Source organism: Cololabis saira, chromosome 18, assembly GCF_033807715.1.
Source record: "Cololabis saira isolate AMF1-May2022 chromosome 18, fColSai1.1, whole genome shotgun sequence".
In the NCBI taxonomy this organism is placed as follows: domain Eukaryota; kingdom Metazoa; phylum Chordata; class Actinopteri; order Beloniformes; family Belonidae; genus Cololabis; species Cololabis saira.
In genome coordinates, this window is record NC_084604.1 from 29,524,504 (window position 1) to 29,533,808 (window position 9,305).

A 9,305-nucleotide genomic window follows, 5' to 3' on the forward strand; every position below is an offset into this window, starting at 1 on the left:
GTCACCTCATTGAAGGGAAAGCACGCTCAGGATGCTTCAATCACATATGCGTGAGCGTACAAACTCTCTGATTCAGTATTGGCCGTATTTTAACCCAGTGATTCCAAACTTATTTACTACCACAAGAGCCAAGCTTTTTACATTGATGATGAATGCTACATCAGACCATAAGAAAAAAGAACAGTTCTTTACAAATGAGTTGGCTCAATGGTAAAGCTAACATTGCTTGCAGGGGGCACGGTGGTGCAGCTGGTAGTGCAGCCGTCTCACAACCCGGGTTCAATTCCCCTCGGGGACGTTGTGGGCGCTGAAGTGCACCCACACCCTGGGTGGGGTTGGCGAAAGGGCCTTTCTGTGTGGAGTTTGCATGTTCTCCCCGTGTTCCCTTGGGTGGCTAATGGGAGCTACCCTCACAAAAACATGCAACAGTCCTGGGATATACATGCCCCCTCTGGCCAGCCGGGGCGCCAGATGGGGTGGGGAGGATCTGGCCGGAATAACGTGATCCTTCCAAGCGCTACGTCTGGCCAGAGAAGCCCCACCCTGTCTGGTGAAAAGAAGCGGCCTCAGGTTAAGAAGGAGACCTGAGCTCAGCAGTGTTGCCAACTTAGCGACTTTGTCGCTAGATTTAGCGACTTTTCAGACCCCTATAGCGAAATTTTTTCAAAAAAGCGAGTAGCGACAAATCTAGAGACTTTTTCTGGTGTTATTGGAGACTTATCTGGTGGGCAGAGCAGAGCAGAGAGGAGACCCTCACCACTCCGCGTCCAGACTGCAAATGAAATGCGCTTGCCCAAAGCCGCCGCTGGCTTGCAGAGCGGGATGTAAATGTAAACGTTTCTTTTTTGTATTGGGTCACTTTGCAGGTCCCAAGCCTGGAAAAAGGAGGAGGGTTGGTTGTAGAGCTAGCAATTTCACCCTACATAACAATCTTTTGATTAAATTTGCTGTTATAACATTTAACAATACAGGACAAAACTGATGTGTGTAATGTGGATCTAGACAAAGCATTAAAATCATTAAATGTTGTTAATTAGGGCCCGAGCACCTTCAGTGCGAAGGCCCTATTGTATCTGTAGGAATTTTTATTAGGGCCCGAGCACCTTCAGTGCGAAGGCCCTATTGTATTTGCAGGAATTTTTATTATTATTAGGGCCCGAGCACCTTCAGTGCGAAGGCCCTATTGTATCTGTAGGAATTTTTATTAGGGCCCGAGCACCTTCAGTGCGAAGGCCCTATTGTATTTGCAGGAATTTTTATTATTATTATTATTATTAGGGCCCGAGCACCTTCAGAGCGAAGGCCCTATTGTATTTGCAGGAATTTTTATTATTAGGGCCCGAGCACTTGCAGTGCGAAGGCCCTATTGTATTTGCAGGAATTTTTAGGGCCCGAGCACTTGCAGTGCGAAGGCCCTATTGTATTTGCAGGAATTTTTATTATTATTATTATTATTATTTTTCTTCTGACAAAGTGATGGCCTTTTTGCCCCCCTTAACATGCCCAAAAAGTCACCAAATTTTGCACCCAAGTCAGGCCTGGCGAAAAATGTGATATTTAATGGTTTGCATTAATGGGCGTGGCAAAATGGCTCAACAGCGCCCCCTTGAAAACTTTGTGCCTCAAGCCCCACGATACGGTTTGACGTACATGCACGAAAATCGGTACACACCTGTATCATGGGACAACTTAAAGAAAAGTCTCTTGCCGTCATGCCCGAAACCGAACAGGAAGTCGGCCATTTTGAATTAATCGTGTCACTTTGGCGCAATTTATGCCATTCCTTCGGCAGTTAATTCAGCCCGAACCGTAACGTGCACCCAGGTGTATTATACATCAAAATGTGCGTCTCCCTCCTGCGACCACACGCATTACTTTTCTCTTTCAAAAGCGTTACCGTGGCGACGCTAGACGCCAAAAAGCGCGCCCACCCTTCATCTGGTTGGTTCAGACAGAAAAAACTTTGCGCCTCAAGCCCCATAATACGGTTTGACGTACATGAACGAAAATTGGTACACTCCTGTATCATGTCGCAACTAAAAGAAAAGTCTCTTGGCGCCATGGCCGAAACCGAACAGGAAGTCGGCCATTTTGAACATTCTGAATTAATTGCGTAATTTTGGAGCAATATATGCCATTCTTCGAGAGTTAATTCAGCCCGAACCGTATCGTGAAACCAGATGTGTTATACATCAAAATGTGTGTCTCCATCCTGCGACTACACGCATTACTTTTCTCTTTCGAAAGTGTTACCGTGGCGACGCTAGACACCAACAAGCGCACCCCCCTTCATCTGATTGGTCCATATTTGATAGTTCCCCAAAAGGCACCAAATTTGGCATGCAAGCCAGGCCTGGCGATAAATTTGATATTTCATGGTTTGCATTAATGGGCGTGGCAAAATGGCTCAACAGCGCCCCCCGGAAAACTTTGTGCCTCAAGCCCCACAATACGGTTTGACGTACATGCACGAAAATCGCTACACACCTGTATCATGGCACAACTTAAAGAAAAGTCTCTTGGAGCCATGGCCAAAACCGAACAGGATGTCGGCCATTTTGAATAAATTGTGTCATTTTGGCGAAATTTATGCCATTCCTTCGAGAGTTAATTCAGCCCGAACCGTATCGTGCACCCAGGTGTGTTATACATCAAAATGTGCGTCTACATCCTGCGACACCACGCATTACTTTTCTCTTTCAAAAGTGTTACCGTGGCGACGCTAGACGCCAAAAGGCGCGCCCCCCCTTCATGTGATTGGTCCATATTTGATAGTTCTCCAAAAGTCACCAAATTTTGCATGCAAGCCAGGCCTGGTGATACATTTTATATTTCATGGTTTGCATTAATGGGCGTGGCCTAACGGCTCAACAGCGCCACCTTGAATACTTTTCTCTGCCATAACTTTTGAATGGTTTGACATAGAGTCGTGGGTGGTGTCATCAGATGCTGTATGGAGTCCTTGACCTTCATTGGCCTGAATTAGCCCCGCCCCTTCTTCTGATTGGTTGTCCCTTTTTTCTGCTATAAACTTTGAATGGTTTGACATAGGAAGTCGTAGGTGGTGTCAAGGGACTCTGCAATGAGTCCTTGAGCTTCTTTGGCCTGAATTAGCCCCGCCCCTTCTTCTGATTGGTTGTCCCTTTTTTATAATAAAATCGCCACGAGCCGCCAGTCGCTCTCGCGCTGACTCCCGCTTCCTGATTCAAACGTCTGCCGGCCCCGCCCCCCGACCAATCGGTGGCGAGTAGGGTGATGACGGCCCCGCCTCCCGACCAATCAGTGGCGCGGAGGGTGATGACGGCCCCGCCCCCCGACCAATCGGTGGCGAGTAGGGTGATGACGGCCCCGCCCCCCGACCAATCAGTGGCGAGTAGGGTGATGACGGCCCCGCCCCCCGACCAATCAGCTCCCTGTAATGTGGTGACGTCAGAAATATTCCCAGCTCAGCCCGGTTACAACCTTGGCAGAATGGTTACAGAAAAAGTAATAATTAAAATAGTAGGGTTTTACTAATATTTATAACTTACAAATATTTAAAAAAAATTAGAAAAAACAGCTCCAGACTTACATTACTAAACATCGATATGTTGATCTCTACTAAGTCAGTAGGTCAATTAGAAATGACAAGCTGTGTCTTAGCTCAGCCAGAGCGTTCCTGTCTTTGGAGTCAGAGATCAGAGTTCGATTCCCGCAGTATCCAGACTTTTTTGTCAGCAATTTTTTTTTTCTACATCAATATGTGCGTCCCTGTCCTGCAACGACGCACATTACTTTTCTCATTTAAAAGCGTTACCGCGGCAACGCTAGACACCAAAAAGTGCGCCCACCCTTCATCTGATTGGTTCAGAGGGAAAAAACTTTGAGCCTCAAGCCCCATAATACGGTTTGACGTACATGAACGAAAATCGGTACACACCTGTATCATGTCGCAACTTAAAGAAAAGTCTCTTGGCGCCATGGCCGAAATTGAACAGGAAGTCGGCCATTTTGAATTAATTGTGTAATTTTGGCGCAATTAATGCCATTCCTTCGGCAATTAATACGGCCCGAACCGTAACGTGCATCCAGGTGACTTATACCTCAAAATGTGCGTCTCCATCTTGCGACTACGCGCATTACTTTTCTCTTTCAAAAGTGTTACCGTGGCGATGCTAGACGCCAAAAAGCGTGCCCCCTTAATCTGATTGGTCCATATTTGATAGTTCTCCAAAAGTCACCAAATTTTGCATGCAAGCCAGGCCTGGTGATAAATTTGATATTTCATGGTTTGCATTAATGGGCGTGGCAAAATGGCTCAACAGCACCCCCCGGAAAACTTTTCTCTGCCATAACTTTTGAATGGTTTGACATAAAGAGTCATGGGTGGTGTCATGGGACTCGGTATTGAGTCCTTGACCATAATTGGTGAAAATTAGCCCCGCCCCTTCTTTTGATTGGTTGTCCCTATTTCCTGCTATAACTTTTGAATGGTTTGACATGGAGAGTCGTGGGTGGTGTCATCAGATGCTGTATGGAGTCCTTGACCTTCATTGGCCTGAATTAGCCCCGCCCCTTCTTGTGATTGGTTGTCCCTTTTTTCTGCTATAACTTTTGAATGGTTTGACATAGGAAGTCGTGGGTGGTGTCATTTCTGATATGCTTATGGGGGGCGGCGGCCGTGAGTGCGAGGGCCCGTTCATCGCTGCTTGCAGCTTTAATTATTATTATTATTATTTTTCTTCTGACAAAGTGATGGCCTTTTTGCCCCCCTTAACATGCCCAAAAAGTCACCAAATTTTGCACCCAAGTCAGGCCTGGCGAAAAATTTGATATTTAATGGTTTGCATTAATGGGCGTGGCAAAATGGCTCAACAGCGCCCCCTTGAAAACTTTGTGCCTCAAGCCCCACGATACGGTTTGACGTACATGCACGAAAATCGGTACACACCTGTATCATGGGACAACTTAAAGAAAAGTCTCTTGCCGTCATGCCCGAAACCGAACAGGAAGTCGGCCATTTTGAATTAATCGTGTCACTTTGGCGCAATTTATGCCATTCCTTCGGCAGTTAATTCAGCCCGAACCGTAACGTGCACCCAGGTGTATTATACATAAAAATGTGCGTCTCCCTCCTGCGACCACACGCATTACTTTTCTCTTTCAAAAGCGTTACCGTGGCGACGCTAGACGCCAAGAAGCGCGCACCCTTCATCTGGTTGGTTCAGACAGAAAAAACTTTGCGCCTCAAGCCCCATAATACGGTTTGACGTACATGAACGAAAATTGGTACACTCCTGTATCATGTCGCAACTAAAAGAAAAGTCTCTTGGCGCCATGGCCGAAACCGAACAGGAAGTCGGCCATTTTGAACATTCTGAATTAATTGCGTAATTTAAGAGCATTATATGCCATTCCTTCGAGAGTTAATTCAGCCCGAACCGTATCGTAAACCCAGATGTGTTATACATCAAAATGTGCGTCTCCATCCTGCGACTACACGCATTACTTTTCTCTTTCAAAAGTGTTACCGTGGCGACGCTAGACGCCAACAAGCGCACCCCCCCTTCATCTGATTGGTCCATATTTGATAGTTCCCCAAAAGGCACCAAATTTGGCATGCAAGCCAGGCCTGGCGATAAATTTGATATTTCATGGTTTGCATTAATGGGCGTGGCAAAATGGCTCAACAGCGCCCCCCAGAAAACTTTGTGCCTCAAGCCCCACAATACGGTTTGACGTACATGCACGAAAATCGGTACACACCTGTATCATGGCAGAACTTAAAGAAAAGTCTCTTGGAGCCATGGCCGAAACCGAACAGGATGTCGGCCATTTTGAATAAATTGTGTCATTTTGGCGAAATTTATGCCATTCCTTCGGCAGTTAATTCAGCCCGAACCGTAATGTGCACCCAGGTGTGTTATACATCAAAATGTGCGTCTACATCCTGCGACACCATGCATTACTTTTCTCTTTCAAAAGTGTTACCGTGGCGACGCTAGACGCCAAAAGGCGCGCCCCCCTTCATGTGATTGGTCCATATTTGATAGTTCTCCAAAAGGCACCAAATTTTGCATGCAAGCCAGGCCTGGTGATAAATTTGATATTACATGGTTTGCATTAATGGGCGTGGCAAAATGGCTCAACAGCGCCCCCTACAATACTTTTCTCTGCCATAACCTTTGAATGGTTTGACATAGGAAGTTGTGGGTGGTGTCATGGGACTCTGTAATGAGTCATTAAGCTTCGTTGGCCTTAATTAGCCCCGCCCCTTCTTCTGATTGGTTGTCCCGATTTTCTGCTATAACTTTGGAATGGTTTGACATAGAGAGTCGTGGGTGGGGTCATCAGATTCTTTATGGAGTCCTTGACCTTCATTGGCCTGAAGTAGCCCCGCCCCTTCTTCTGATTGGTTGTCCCTTTTTTCTGCTATAACTTTTGAATGGTTTGACATAGAGACTCGTGGGTGGTGTCTTTTCTGATATGCTTATGGGGGGCGGTGGCCGTGAGTGCGAGGGCCCGTTCATCGCTGCTTGCAGCTTTAATTATTATTATTATTATTTTCCTGACAAAGTGAAGGCTTTTTTGCCCCCCTTAACATGCCCAAAAAGTCACCAAATTTTGCACCCTAGTCAGGCCTGGCGAAAAATTTGATATTTAAAGGTTTGCATTAATGGGCGTGGCAAAATGGCTCAACAGCGCCCCCTTGAAAACTTTGTGCCTCAAGCCCCACGATACGGTTTGACGTACATGCACGAAAATCGGTACACACCTGTATCATGGGACAACTTAAACAAAAGTCTCTTGGGGTCATGCCCGAAAGCGAACAGGATGTCGGCCATTTTGAATTAGTCGTGTCATTTTGGCGAAATTTATGCCATTCCTTCGAAAGTTAATTCAGCCCGAACCGTAACGTGCCCCCAAGTGTGTTATACATCAAAATGTGCGTCTCCATCCTGCGACAACACGCATTACTTTTCTCTTTCAAAAGCGTTACCGTGGCGGCGCTAGACGCCAAAAAGCGCGCCCACCCTTCATCTGATTGGTTCGACAGAAAAAACTTTGTGCCTCAAGCCCCATAATACGGTTTGACGTACATGAACGAAAATCGGTACACACCTGTATCATGTTGCAACTAAAAGAAAAGTCTCTTGGCGCCATGGCCGAAACCGAACAGGAAGTCGGCCATTTTGAACATTCTGAATTAATTGCGTAATTTTGGAGCAATATATGCCATTCCTTCGAGAGTTAATTCAGCCCGAACCGTATCGTGAACCCAGATGTGTTATACATCAAAATATGTGTCTCCATCCTGCGACTACACGCATTACTTTTCTCTTTCGAAAGTGTTACCGTGGCGACGCTAGACGCCAACAAGCGCACCCCCCCTTCATCTGATTGGTCCATATTTGATAGTTCCCCAAAAGGCACCAAATTTGGCATGCAAGCCATGCCTGGCGATAAATTTGATATTTCATGGTTTGCATTAATGGGCGTGGCAAAATGGCTCAACAGCACCCCCCGGAAAATTTTGTGCCTCAAGCCCCACAATACGGTTTGACGTACATGCACGAAAATCGGTACACGCCTGTATCATGGCACAACTTAAAGAAAAGTCTCTTGGAGCCATGGCCGAAACCGAACAGGATGTCGGCCATTTTGAATAAATTGTGTCATTTTGGCGAAATTTATGCCATTCCTTCGAGAATTAATTCAGCCCGAACCGTAACGTGAACACAGATGTGTTATACATCAAAATATGTGTCTCCATCCTGCGACTACACGCATTACTTTTCTCTTTCGAAAGTGTTACCGTGGCGACGCTAGACGCCAACAAGCGCACCCCCCTTCATCTGATTGGTCCATATTTGATAGTTCCCCAAAAGTCACCACATTTTGCATGCAAGCCAGACTTGGCGATAAATTTGATATTTAATGGTTTGCATTAATGGGCGTGGCAAAATGGCTCAACAGCGCCCCCTTGAAAACTTTGTGCCTCAAGCCCCACGATACGGTTTGACGTACATGCACGAAAATCGGTACACACCTGTATCATGGGACAACTTAAAGAAAAGTCTCTTGCCGTCATGCCCGAAACCGAACAGGAAGTCGGCCATTTTGAATTAATCGTGTCACTTTGGCGCAATTTATGCCATTCCTTCGGCAGTTAATTCAGCCCGAACCGTAACGTGCACCCAGGTGTATTATACATAAAAATGTGCGTCTCCCTCCTGCGACCACACGCATTACTTTTCTCTTTCAAAAGCGTTACCGTGGCGACGCTAGACGCCAAGAAGCGCGCACCCTTCATCTGGTTGGTTCAGACAGAAAAAACTTTGCGCCTCAAGCCCCATAATACGGTTTGACGTACATGAACGAAAATTGGTACACTCCTGTATCATGTCGCAACTAAAAGAAAAGTCTCTTGGCGCCATGGCCGAAACCGAACAGGAAGTCGGCCATTTTGAACATTCTGAATTAATTGCGTAATTTAAGAGCATTATATGCCATTCCTTCGAGAGTTAATTCAGCCCGAACCGTATCGTAAACCCAGATGTGTTATACATCAAAATGTGCGTCTCCATCCTGCGACTACACGCATTACTTTTCTCTTTCAAAAGTGTTACCGTGGCGACGCTAGACGCCAACAAGCGCACCCCCCCTTCATCTGATTGGTCCATATTTGATAGTTCCCCAAAAGGCACCAAATTTGGCATGCAAGCCAGGCCTGGCGATAAATTTGATATTTCATGGTTTGCATTAATGGGCGTGGCAAAATGGCTCAACAGCGCCCCCCAGAAAACTTTGTGCCTCAAGCCCCACAATACGGTTTGACGTACATGCACGAAAATCGGTACACACCTGTATCATGGCAGAACTTAAAGAAAAGTCTCTTGGAGCCATGGCCGAAACCGAACAGGATGTCGGCCATTTTGAATAAATTGTGTCATTTTGGCGAAATTTATGCCATTCCTTCGGCAGTTAATTCAGCCCGAACCGTAATGTGCACCCAGGTGTGTTATACATCAAAATGTGCGTCTACATCCTGCGACACCATGCATTACTTTTCTCTTTCAAAAGTGTTACCGTGGCGACGCTAGACGCCAAAAGGCGCGCCCCCCTTCATGTGATTGGTCCATATTTGATAGTTCTCCAAAAGGCACCAAATTTTGCATGCAAGCCAGGCCTGGTGATAAATTTGATATTACATGGTTTGCATTAATGGGCGTGGCAAAATGGCTCAACAGCGCCCCCTACAATACTTTTCTCTGCCATAACCTTTGAATGGTTTGACATAGGAAGTTGTGGGTGGTGTCATGGGA